This window comes from Saccopteryx leptura, chromosome 3 (assembly GCF_036850995.1).
Source record: "Saccopteryx leptura isolate mSacLep1 chromosome 3, mSacLep1_pri_phased_curated, whole genome shotgun sequence".
NCBI classification, from domain to species: Eukaryota; Metazoa; Chordata; class Mammalia; order Chiroptera; family Emballonuridae; genus Saccopteryx; species Saccopteryx leptura.
The window spans coordinates 143,411,308-143,424,967 of NC_089505.1; positions in this window are offsets into that span (position 1 = coordinate 143,411,308).

Below are 13,660 nucleotides of genomic sequence, written 5' to 3' on the forward strand. Positions count from 1 at the left end.
TGTGTCACTGACACTGCAGCCAGCAATATTACAGCATGGGAAATGTGATCAGTCTCACTCCAATTGTAAAACCTTCATTGTTTCCAAAATACATACAAAGTTCATCTCCATAGTTTAGTAGATGACAACCTCATCTTCCAAATTCACCAAACTATACATCAGTAAATATCAAACTTCAGAGTATGTCAGAGTCACCTGGGATGTTTGTCAAAAATGTAGATTTTAGATTCTACTCCATGAATGGTATCATATGATAGGTCTCAACTAAAGACTAAATATTTGAATTTTTAACAGTCAGTTTAGGACTTTCTTATGCTGGGTTCTTGAGATTATCTTCTTAGAAATACCCTGCTGTATAGTTCTCAAAGCTAACCGTTTTTCACTACCCTATTCTGTCTATATCCAATGTAATTGACGGGTCTTTAAATATGACATGCTTTTTTTTATTAATTTTACTAGGGTGACATCAATAAATCAGGGTACATATGTACAAAGAAAACATGTCCAGGTTATCTTGTCGATCAATTATGTTGCATACCCATCACCCAAAGTCAGATTGTCCTCCGTCACCTTCTATCTAGTTTTCTTTGTGCCCCTCCCCCTCCCCCTTTCCTCTCCCTCCCCCCCTAACCACCACATTCTTGTCAATGTCCCTTAGTCTCGTTTTTATGTCCCACCTACGTATAAAATAATGCAGTTCTTGTTTTTTTCTGATTTACTTATTTCACTCCGTATAATGTTATCAAGATCCATCAATTTTGTTGTAAATGATCCGATGTCATCATTTCTTATGGCTGAGTAGTATTCCATAGTGTATATGTGCCACATCTTCTTTATCCAGTCTTCTATTGAAGGGCTTTTTGGTTGTTTCCATGTCTTGGCCACTGTGAACAATGCTGCAATGAACATGGGGCTACATATGTCTTTACGTATCGATGTTTCTGAGTTTTGGGGGTATATACCCAGTAGAGGGATTGCTGGGTCATAAGGTAGTTCTATTTTCAGTTTTTTGAGGAACCATCATACTTTCTTTCATAATGGTTGTACTACTTTACATTCCCACCAACAGTGAATGAGGGTTCCTTTTTCTCCACAGCCTCTCCAACATTTGCTATTACCTGTCTTGTTAATAATAATAGATAATCTAACAGGTGTGAGGTGGTATCTCATTGCAGTTTTGATTTGCATTTCTCTAATAACTAATGAAGATGAGCATCTTTTCATTCATATATCTGGTGGCCATTTGTATTTCTTCCTGGGAGAAGTGTCTGTTCATGTCCTCTTCCCATTTTTTTATTGGATTGTTTGTTGTTGAGTTTTATGAGTTCTTTGTATATTTTGGATATTAGGCCCTATCTGAGCAGTTATTTGAAAATATCATTTCCCATTTAGTTGGCTGTCTGTTTATTTTGTTATCAGTTTCTCTTGCTGAGCAGAAACTTCTTAGTCTGATGTAGTCCCATTCATTTATTTTTGCCTTCACTTCCCTTGCCTTTGGAGTCAAATTCATAAAATGTTCTTTAAAACCAAGGTCCATGAGTTTAGAACCTATGTCTTCTTCTATGTACTTTATTGTTTCAGGTCTTATATTTAGGTCTTTGATACATTTTGAATTAACTTTAGTACAAGGGGACAAACTGTAGTCGAGTTTCATTCTTTTGCATGTGGCTTTCCAGTTTTCCCAGCACCATTTGTTGAAGAGGCTTTCTTTTCTTCATTGTGTGTTGTTGGCCCCTTTATCAAAAATTATTTGACCAGGCCCTGGCTGGTTTGCTCAGTGGTAGAGCGTCAGCCTGGCATGCGGAAGTCCCGGGTTCGATTCCTGGCCAGGGCACACAGGAGAAGCGCCCATCTGCTTCTCCACCCCTCCCCCTCTCCTTCCTCTCTGTCTCTCTCTTCCCTTCCCGCAGCCAAGGCTCCATTGGAGCAAAGATGGCCCAGGTGCTGGGGATGGCTCCATGGCCTCTGCCTCAGGCGCTAGACTGGCTCCGGTCGCAACAGAGCGACGCCTCGGATGGGCAAAGCATCTCCCCTTGGTGGGCGTGCCGGGTGGATCCCGGTCGGGCGCATGGAGGAGTCTGTCTAACTGCCTCCCCGTTTCCAGCTTCAGAAAAATACAAAAAAGAAAAAAAATTATTTGACCATATATATGTGGTTTTATTTCTGGACTTTCTATTTTATTCCATTGGTCTGAGTGTCTATTTTTCTGCCAATACCATGTTGTTTTGATTGTCGTGGCTCTATAATATAGTTTGAAGTCAGGTATTGTAATGCTCCCAGCTTCATTCTTTTTCTTTAGGATTGCTTTGGCTATGTGGGGGTTTTTTTTATATATTTTATTTTATTGATTTTTTTAGAGAGAGAGGAGTGAGAGAGAGAGAGAAGGGGGAGGAGCAGGAAGCATCAACTCCCATATGTGCCTTGACCAGGCAAGCCCAAGGTTTTCAACCGGCGACCTCAGTGTTCCAGGTCGACGCTTTATCCCACTGCACCACCACAGGTCAGGCCAAGGGATTTTTTTATAGTTCCATATAAATCTGACTATTTTTTGTCCCATTTCTTTAAAAAATGTCATTGGAATTTTGATGGGAATTGCATTAAATTTGTATATTGCTTTGGGTAATATGGCCATCTTGATTATATTTATTCTTCCTATCCAAGAACAAGGAATATTCTTCCATCTCATTGTATCTTTTTTGATTTCCCTTAACAATGCTTTGTAGTTTTTATTATATAAGTCCTTTACATTCTTTGTTATGTTTATTCGTAGGTATTTCATTTTTTTGTTGTTGCAATCATAAAGGGGATTTTTTTTTTGAGTTTGTTCTCAAATATTTTATTGTTGGCATATAGAAAGGCTATGGTTTTGTATGTTAATTTTGTATCCTGTGACCTTACTGTATTGGCTTATTGTTTCTAGTACTCTTTTTGTAGATTCTTTGGGGTTTTCGATGTATAGGATCATATCATCTGCAAAAAGTGATACCTTTACTTCTTCTTTTCTGATATGGATGCTTTTTATTTCTTTGTCTTGTCTGATTGCTCTGGCTAGAACCTCTAGTACCACATTAAATAAGAGTGGAGAGAGTGGACAACCCTGTCTTGTTCCTGATTTAAGGGGGAAAGCCTTCAGTTTAGTGCCATTTAATATGATGTTAGCTGATGGTTTATCATATATGGCCTTTATCATGTTGAGATATTTTCCTTCTATACCCATTTTGTTGAGAGTCTTAAACATAAAATTGTGTTGTATTTTATCTATTGATAAGATCGTGTGGTTTTTGTTCTTTGTTTTGTTGATATGGTGTATTATGTTAACCATTTTACGTATGTTGAACCATCCTTGAGATTCTGGGATGAATCCCACTGGATCATGATGTTGTTGTATTTGATTTGCCAGTATTTTGTTTAGTATTTTAGCATCTGTATTCATTAGAGATATTGGTCTGTAGTTTTCTTTCTTTGTGCCATCCTTGCCAGGTTTTGGTATGAGGGTTATGTTGGCCTCATAAAATGTGTTTGGAAGTATTGCTTCTTCTTCAATTTTTTGGAAGAAAAATTTGAGTAGAATAAGAACAAAGTCTTCTTTGAGTCTTTGATATAATTCACTAGTATAACTGTCTGGGCCTGGATTTTTATTTTTGGGGAGACTTTTAATAGTTTTTTCTATTTCCTCCCTGCTAATTGGTCTCTTTAGGCTTTCAGCTTCTTCATGACTCAGTCTAGGAAGGTTGTCTTGTTCTAGGAATTTATCCATTTCTTCTAGATTGTTGAATTTAGTGGCATAAAGTTTTTCATAGTATTCTACAATAATTCTTTATATATCTATGATATCCGTGGTAATTTCTCCTCTTTCATTTTGGATTTTGTTTATATGAGTCCTTTCTCTTGTTTCCCTGATAAGACTTGCCAAAGGTTTGTCAATTTTGTTGATCTTTTCAAAGAACCAGCTCTTTGTTCTATTAATTTTTTCTATAGTTTTTCTGTTCTCTAATTCATTTATTTCTGCTCTGATTTTTATTATCTCCTTTCTTCGGCTGGTTTTGGGTTGTCTTTGTTCTTTTTCCAGTTCCTTAAGGTGTGAAGTAAAGTGGTTCACTTGAGCTCTCTCTTCTTTGTTCATATAGACCCTAAGTGATATGAACTTCCCCCTTATCACTGCTTTTGCTGCATCCCATAGAATCTGATATGTTGTATTGTCATTTTCATTTGTCTGTATATATCTTTTGATCTCTGTGCTTATTTCTTCTTTGACCCATTCATTTTTTAAAAGTATGTTGTTTAGTTTCCACATTTTTGTGGGGAGGTTCCTCTTTTTTGCAGTTGAATTTTAGTTTCAAGGCTTTATGATCAGAAAATATGCTTGGTACAACTTCGATTTTTCTGAATTTGCTGATGTTGTTTTTGTGGCCCAACATATGGTCAATTCTTGAGAATGATCCATGTACACTGGAGAAAAATGTATACTCTGTCCCTTTGGGATGAAATGTCCTGTAGATGTCTATCATATCCAGGTGCTCTAGTGTTTTGTTTAAGGCCAATATATCTTTATTGATTCTCTGTTTGGATGACCGATCTAGAGCTGTCAGCACTGTATTGAGGTCTCCAAGTATGATTGTATTTTTGTCAGTTTTTGTTTTAAGGTCAATAAGTAGCTGTCTTATATATTGTGGTGCTCCTTGGTTTGGTGCATATATATTAAAAATTGTTATGTCTTCTTTATTCATTGTTCCCTTAATCATTATTAAATGACCATTTTTGTCTCTGAGTACTTTTGCTGTTTTGTAGTCAACATTATCAGATATGAGTATTGCTACACCTGCTTTTTTATGGATGTTATTTGCTTGGAGTGTTGTTTTCCAGCCTTTCACTTTAAATTTGTCTTTATTCTTGTTGCTTAGATGAGCTTCTTGTAGGCAGCATACAGTTGGATTTTCTTTTTTAATCCATTCTGCTACTCTGTGCCTTTTTATTGGTGAGTTTAATCTGTTTACATTTAGTGTAATTAGTGACACTAATGGGCCTTCCTTTATATGTTGTATTCTTGTTTTCCCTGACTGCTTTGAGAATTTTTCCTTTGTCATTGGTTTTTGCCAATTTCATTTTGATGTGCCCTGGAGCAGGTTTGTTGGGGTTAAGAAAACTCGGAGTTCTGTTTGCTTCTTGAATTTGAGGCTTTAGTTCTTTCCACAGGCTTGGGAAGTTCTCATCTATTATTTGTTTGAATATGTTCTCCATTCCATTTTCTTTCTCTTCTCCCTCTGATATACCTATTATTGTTATGTTGCTCTTTTTGATGGAGTCAGACAATTCCTGTAGGGCTTTCTCATTTTTTTGTTTATTTCTGAGTCTCTTTTTTCTTCTCTCTGTTGTGCCTCAAGTTGCTTGTCTTCTATTTCACTAATCCTCTCTTCTATCTGGCCTGTTCTATTAGCTAAGCTTGTTACCTCGTTTTTCAGCTCGTGAATTGAGTTTTTCATCTCTGTTTGATTTGTTTTTATAGTTTCAATTTCCTTGGTAATATATTCTTTTTGTTCATTGAGTTGTTTTCTGAGTTCCCTAAATTCCCTTTCTGTGTTTTCTTGTATATCTCTGAGTATTTTTAGAATTTCTATTTTAAATTCTCTGTCATTTAGCTCCAAGGTTTCCAATATATTAAATTTTTTCTCCATAGATTTTTCCTCATCTATCTGTGCTACCTCTCTGTCTTTTGTATCCATGATATTCAATTTGCTTTTCCTTAATGGCATCTGAGTGTGGTTTTGTTGATAATACTGAGAATTAATAAAGAATAAAAAGTTTAAAAAAATTAAAAATTAAAAATAAATTAAAAAATATTATTTTCTCCTTTTTTTCCCCTCTCCTCTCCTCTCCCCTCCTTCTTGAGAAAATCTTGTGGTCAACTGTGAATTATATTGTCCTAAATAGTCCAAAAACTACGTATAATGGAGGGCCTGAGTTGGGGAGAAGTGATAAAGGAGCATAAAAAAGGCAGGGGGTATGGACCCACAAAATGCAAAAAAAGGAAAAAATTTGGGTCAAGAATAAAATGATTTGCTTTTAGTTGATGGTTGACTAAGAGATATAATGAGAGGAATAAGAGGGAAACAGAAAAAAGGGAAAAAAATTTAAAAATTACTATTGTATTTAGTGGAGCAAAAATCTAGATAAAATGGAGAGCCAGGGTTGGGAGCACTGCTAGTGAGTTTAAAAAGTGAAGTATAAAACCCCCAAAATGCCACAAAGAAAAATTTGAGTCCCATATAAAATAATTTGTTCATGATTGAGGATTGAATGAGAGGAAAACTAAAGGAGAAAAGAAGAAACTAATATATGGAGAAAAAAAGAAAGAGGAAAACACAAGAAGAAGAAAAAAGAAAAAAAAGAGAGAGAGAGAGTTAAGGTTTTTGGAGTGCAACCCTCATAGAGAGAAAGGAATAAGAAAGAAAAGATAATGGGAGATGTAACATTTATGGGTAGTTTAGTTCAAGAAGAGGAGAGAGTAAGACCGGCAGAGAACTAAATGACCAAATTGGAGGAGGAAGAAAATAAGACAAGAAGATAAGAGAAACAAACAAACAAATGTAATAAAATGGGATAGGTTGTAAAGTCTGTGGATTATTCTTGATTTTAAGAGATTATCTTCTTGCTTTTTTTTTTTCTCTCCCTCTTCCTGGTCGGTGACTCTGTACCCCGGGTTCTGCCCCTGTGGCATGCTTAGGTAGAGGTTTGCAGTTGATAAGTCTCTATGGTGATGTCATATATTGGGCTTCAGTCTCATTGGCAGTCGAGGCTCATTAGCATTTGCAGGCTCCAACAATGAGAGAGTCCATTTTCCCGGAGCCTCTCTCCTAGTCTTTCCTTCCTGAGTTAGCAGCCTGATGATCCAGCTATGGGGTTGCTGCTGCCTCTGCCTGGAAAGTAAGAGGCTCAAAGAGCTGGCAAATTCCCACTCTATTCCCACTCAGCGCAGGGCTCTGGGTAAGGCTCACTCAGTCAGAGCTGCTAGCATAATCAGGTGGGGCTGAGAGCCAATTGTTTTCAAGGTGCCTTTCTATGCACCTCTAGGCATGTCCTGAATGCCTCAGCACTCTGTTGGACCACTTTCCCCAGGCTTTTGGCACTTTGTAACCTGTTTTAGCTGGGTAGAAGATGCCCTGTTGCTCTTTGCAAAGCAGGAGGAGTTATAAACTGCCAAATCCCTCTTTTTAACATATATCCCTGAGTATGCAAGCTCTGCCAATCAGAGGTTGACCCCACCTCTATGTGCATAGCATAACAAGAGGTATCCAAAAATATCTCCCCTCTTGTCTTAGATCGCTAATCTGAGAGAGATCTTGTCAGTTAGGGTCGCATAGGTTAGTTGGGAGGTGACCAGACTGTGGGTTAAGCTAATCCTTCATGAGTCTGTTAGCTTGTATGGCTGGGTGAGGCGCCCCACCTGCCTGGAGAAGTTCGAGCGTAGGGAATCTTACTTTTGCACACCGCTCTTCAAGGCTCAGGGGCGACCCCAAGACTCCGGTTTCAGCTCACACAAAGGCCTCTGACTCTGCCCCTCTGTCCGGGAACATGGGTGCCCACTCCCGGGGGAATCTCTTGCCCACTATCCGTGCTTGCAGACCAGAATATCGCGCTGGCTGCCTCTCTCCCTGGGTGAGGCGGTGCCCTGCCCACCAGGAGAAGTTCGAGCTTAGGGAATTTCACTCCTGTTCACTCCCCATGCGCCACTTTTCAGGGTGCAGGGGCAACCCTGAGACTCTGGTTTTGGCCCACACAAAGGCCTCTGACCCTGCCCCTCTGTCCGGTAACACGGGCACCCACTCCTGGGACTCTAGGAGGAATCTCTCGCACACTATCTGCACTCACTGACCAGGAGATCGGGGCAGATGGCTGTCCCAAGTGCCTTTCTTTGTCTGGATTTGGTGCGAGCATTAGCTTGTGTTGACTGGGTTGCCACAAGCACAGTGTTTCCTCGGCTTAGATGTCCGTGCCACAGCCTGGTTCTATTCACACCCTATGCCTGCCTTAGTTCCTATACTCTCACTTCCCAGTGAAAGCAGCCCTTATTTAGGTTAGTGAGGAAGGCGGAGTATTTCTTCCTCCATTTTGTTTCCTTCGGGGTTGATTATATATTTAGTCAATTTTTCACTCAATCATACCTTCGCGTTTAGTGTGGAACTTCTGGAGGCTCCAAGGATAGATTTTTCTGTCTCTGGTTGAAGATCTTGTTGAATTTGGGGGGAGATTTATTGGTATCACTCCTTATGACGCCATTTCTCTGATGTCACTCTATGACATGCTTATATGCCTTTTTGCCTCTACAACTGCTATTTCTACTTCCTGGAAGGGCAGTCCATGCTTTCTCTGTCTGATATTTTCCGTCTACCATATGTTTTCAGCATTTTATTCAAGTGGCACTCCTGTGAGAGGAGATCCCTGAGTCCTCACAGGAAGCATTTAGCAATATTGTCTCCTATATTTTAGATGAGATCTGGTGCATTCAGGGTGGTGTGGCCGTAGACTGTCTCCTATATTTTAGTAATATCTTATAGTAGCCTCTACTTGTAGCATTGGGTTATAAACATATTTAAAATGTTAGACTTCCCTACTAAACTAATAAAGGGATAGCAAGCAGAACAAACATCCCATTATTTTTTGTGTTACCATTATCCAGGGCCTGGAACATAGTAGGTGATCACTAAGTACTCACTGGCTGGAAGAAGAAATTAATGTGTTAGAAAATCACTTACTTGGGATCATTAAAGCATTTAGGTTATCTTTATATGACAAAATATTTTCTTCATAATCTTTCTGCTCTTATAAGAGCCACTATCATTATATATTATTCCAGTTCTTCACAAGGCCAAGAGATAAATATTAACTTTATAATAGAATCACCTGACAAAAATGAAAACTCTTTTTTTGATTATTTGATTTCAACGAAGCAGAAAGTGCAAGACTCTGAAGAATCAGAAGGCAAAAGGTGAGTTCACTTTTATTTTATTTTCTCTTAACTACAATGTCCAGACTAACTTAGGTATCACCTGAACTGTGGGTAAGTTTGCCTGAATGTGGAATTTTGTAACTCCCCGCAATAGTTCTTGAGTGCTGTAGCTGGTACAGTTCAGTTGGCCACGGGGTGCCTGGTCCATAGGATTACCTGAGATTTGTAGCCAAGCTTTGTATGCACAATGGAATGACCATTCAAAGAGAAATCGGGGTCCTTTGAAACATTTTACTATTTCACTTAAAGGAGTTAGTAAGGATTGACCTTGTTGACTAGATGAGACCTGAGCTTCTGGAAAATAACAATGGTTAAAAAAAAATCCTTCTACCCTTTTGTATCCTAGGAAATGGTTTCCTGCAAAGAATCACTTTTCTCCATATGACTTAGATAAAGTTCTCAGATGGCCTCCTATTTATCAACAGCAAAGCCAGACACACCCTCCAAATTCCAATGTTTCTCTCATAAATGGTTAGCTAAACATGTTTGTCCTTACTGACAAACCTGGACAAAATGCCCACTAATTTGGCTTGATCTAACTGGAGCCAGGTTTCTTTCCTTCCCAGAGACCCCTCAATTTGGCTCAGCATTGGGAGCTGAAGCAGGGACTGAAACAGGGAACAAGCTCCATTTAACAGCTCCTCCCAAGATTCAGCAGGTTGCAAGAAAGATATTCCCTGCTCAACTGTCCAATCATGCCCATCTTCCCATCTCACTCCCCACCCCTGTATACCAAATTATAATGGTAATAAAGAAATGATAAGTCACAGTTTATTTCTTCTCCAAGTGCATTGTTTACTACAATAATTATTTTTTTAGAATTATCAGATAATAGTTGTAGTCCTCCAGTCTACTGGGAACAACCAGTGTCACATGGAAAAACTGCTCAAGACACAAATTGTTGTCAAGAGAAGAGGGAGAAGCAGTCAAGAGAGACTAACCTCCTGAGTCTCCTTCTCCCAGAGCTTTCATTAATCATAAGCACAACAAAGGTAACAAGACTGCAGGGAAGGAGATCAGGTGATAAGGGGAAAGAATAACTAATGTACTTCTTGTTGATATGGAAACAGGGCTAGTTCCATCAGTACATTCTTTTTCTTTTGTTAATTGACAAGCACAAGGGGAGGGGCAATGTATAAACCTCTGGGCCAATTTCCTAAAGCCAGTTTACATACATCTCTGTGTTTGCACAAAGGTCACTTGCACAATTTCTTGGTGTTTGCATTCAAGAAAACTATTTCCCTATATTTGCAGCAAAAAGGTTACATTCACACTCAGGGCTTTTAAACTAAAGTTTCTTAATCCAAGTTAGAGAGGGTCCAAGATTAGATAGGTGATTCCCTACTATTAGTCTTGACAATTTATTAAGTGCAGAGAGATGATGGGAGTAATGAACAAAGCAGCTATCATGATGAGCAGGGTTACTACTAAAGACAAAAGAACGTGCTAGTCATTTTACTTTAATAACATTGGAGAGAATAAGGCTTACAAGTTAATTACTTATAAGGCACAATGCATCATGATTGAGATTTTAGTTACAGGGACCAGTCAGTACACAAGAGAAGGTCACTGTGTACCAGAACTTTCTTATTTTTAATAGGTGGAGGTATAAGGTGTTGGCCACTTCAATATCTGGATATAGCCCCCTAAAATTTGCAGAGAGAAAAGTGTAAAAAATTATAAAGGAGAATTTTCTAATACAAATGTTATACTGACTTTTTAAAAATTATTTTACTTTCCTTCAGCTGGATTCTGACACATAGAGAAGGACACTGAGGGAATTCTGTGCGGAAGGTGGAATCTTAGGCAGCTCCGTTTAGCATGATTGATGATTTTTTTCTCCAATTGCATGATTCTCATTAAAAGAGCTCTCTTTCAGGCTATTTGTTAATTGAGATATCCCTGTATAAGGTAACATGCAATACATTTATTTTAAAAGTTTCACCTAAAAAAATGGCACTGTTGTTTAGCTTGAAATTTTACTATATAATGCTATAATGTCTAGGTTCTGTAAGTATAAAAACGGAATGTTTAATTATGTTTTAATTCTACACATATTATGGAAATCATTATTTTTGGCTGTGTATTCTAATTATATTCCTAAGATTTATAGATGTTATTAGAAATACTTGGATATTTAATGTAACAAAATGACTTTTTGAAAGTGATTTTTATGGCTGGATAATGTGTGTGCTTCATCATTCGCCATCTGAGCTATCATTGTTGTACAGAACAGAGGTAGCTACACTTGTAACGATAGGGAGAAGGTATGCAATTAAAATTTAAAATACAACCAGAAAATAAAAATTTTAATTTACAATATTACAATGTGGGGTATATTATAAAAAATAAAAATATTAAGAGAGGGAAATATAAACCTATAAACAATTAAATTTAACTATAAAAAATGAATAGTACCAGTAGTAGGATAATGAAAAGCTATTATTGATACATATAAATTCTAATGTAATATTTTACCAAATACTTATAACTTATCCAAAAAGAAGATCCTGTTACTTTCACACAACTATTAATATTGGAATAGCTCTTAATTCACATTTACATTTAAGGGGATTCAAGTATGTTGAATAGAATAGGACTACTGATCTGCTTTATTATGCTAATTTTATTTTAAACATGTTTCTTTTAATTATATTAACTATCCATCTGTGAAGAAAACAGAAAAATTTAATTTTTTTAATTTTTTAATTTATTGAATTTTTGATAGAGGAAAGAGAGAGAGAGAAAGAGAGGATAATGAGAAAGAGGGAGGAGAAGTGGGAAGCATCTACTCATAGTAGTTGCTTCCTCTATGTGCCTTGACCTGGCAAGCCCAGGGTTTCAAACTGGCGACCTCAGCGTTTCAGATTGATGCTTTATCCACTGCGCCACCACAGGTTAGGCAAAATAGAAAAATTATTTTTCTTTGAAAAACAAGATTTCCTGTAGGATTCTCTGGGAGCAAATGTGGTAAAATCAAATTTTCCATTTCCAATATACGCTATTGTTCTTCATAGAATCTTGATGAATTTTAATTCTTCTATCCCCTTCCACTCTTTTTTTGAAGTTCAGTTATGGCCGTGGGGGAACAGCAGCATGTTTCAAAACATATTCCATATCTTACAGTACAGCATCTTAATTTCACAAAGTTTTCCTACCACATGACACCATAACTGATTAGTTAGAGGGTCATTCCTACATCTTATAAGGCCAGCTGCAACTGGGTAGTGGAGAAACAATGAATTTCATAGTTTTAATCTATTATTAAATTTCTTTTACTGTAAAATTAGTAATTTTGGTCAGGAGCAATATTTTGTGGCAGATTTTGACCCTAAATGAGGAGTTCTAGGAGTTCACATGTAGAAGCATCACGAGTATGGATACATAGTAAGAATAAGTGTCTGTAGATAATAGTATGGTCGTTACTACAAGAGAAGGAAGGTTGGGAAAATGATAAAGAGGGTAAGGAGGGTCAAATATATGGTGACAGAAGGAGACTACAATTGGGTGGTGAGCACACAATGCAATATACAGATGATGATATAGAATCATACACTTGCAACTAATATAGTGTTACTAACCAATGTCATCTCAATAAATTTAATTTAAAAAGTGTCTGACCAGTTAAGGTAAACCCTTGCTCTATGAAGGAAGTAATCTAATGTAATCAATCTGCTACTGAATAGCTGACTTGATCTCCCCTCAAAATGGGGCTATGTTCTGGGCTCGACATTGTTCTCATTTGTTGGCAGGCTAGGAACATTGCATAGGCAAGAGGCCTATCAGCCTGGATAGTCGAGCATGTGCATAGCCTTCAACTCTGATGCCAAGTCCAGTTTTCCATGGAGCAGGCACCATATAGTAGTTTTATATGACTGCTATAACATCACAAACTAGGTGGCATAAAATAAGAGAAAATTTTCACCCACCATACTGGAGGCCAGAAGTCTGAAATCAGGTTGTTGACAGGGTTGATTTCTACAGGAGGCCTTAAGAAAATATTTGTTTTATGCCTCTTTCCTACTTCTGGAGGCTGCCAGCCACTCTTAGTATTTCTTGGCAAAAACCCTAATCTCTGCCTTCATCTTCTCATGGCCTTCTGCCCAGTGTGTCTCTGTCTCAGATCTTCCTCTTCTTTCTCTTATAAGAATACCAATCATCAGATATAAGGATCACCCTGAATCCAGGTGATCTTATCTCAAGGTCTTTAGTTTAATTGTATCTGCAAAATCCTATTTCCTAATAAGGTCACATTCAGAAGTATCAGGGACTAGGATTTGTACGTATCTTTTTGCAGGTCACAATTGTACCCACTATACAGCAGGTTAAAGAATGAGGTAGATTGAACTTGATGGATCACAACAAAGATTCATCTTATCTTCCTAACTATTGTGATATTCTTCTATTCTGAACACCCTTTGTTAGTTATGCACATGGAGCACAGATATTATCACGATCTGTGCCTGTCCCAAGATATCCATCCCCATACCTCATCTGTACATACTTTTTGTTAACAACTTGACAAACTTTTTCTTTCCAAGTCCTAACCATTTGGCTAAACTGTTAGCTATGCTCCATGAATCAGTGAAGATGCATTCAGTGTAGATCTACCATCTCTCTATTAAATTGTCAATTTGATATATTGCTTGAATTTCT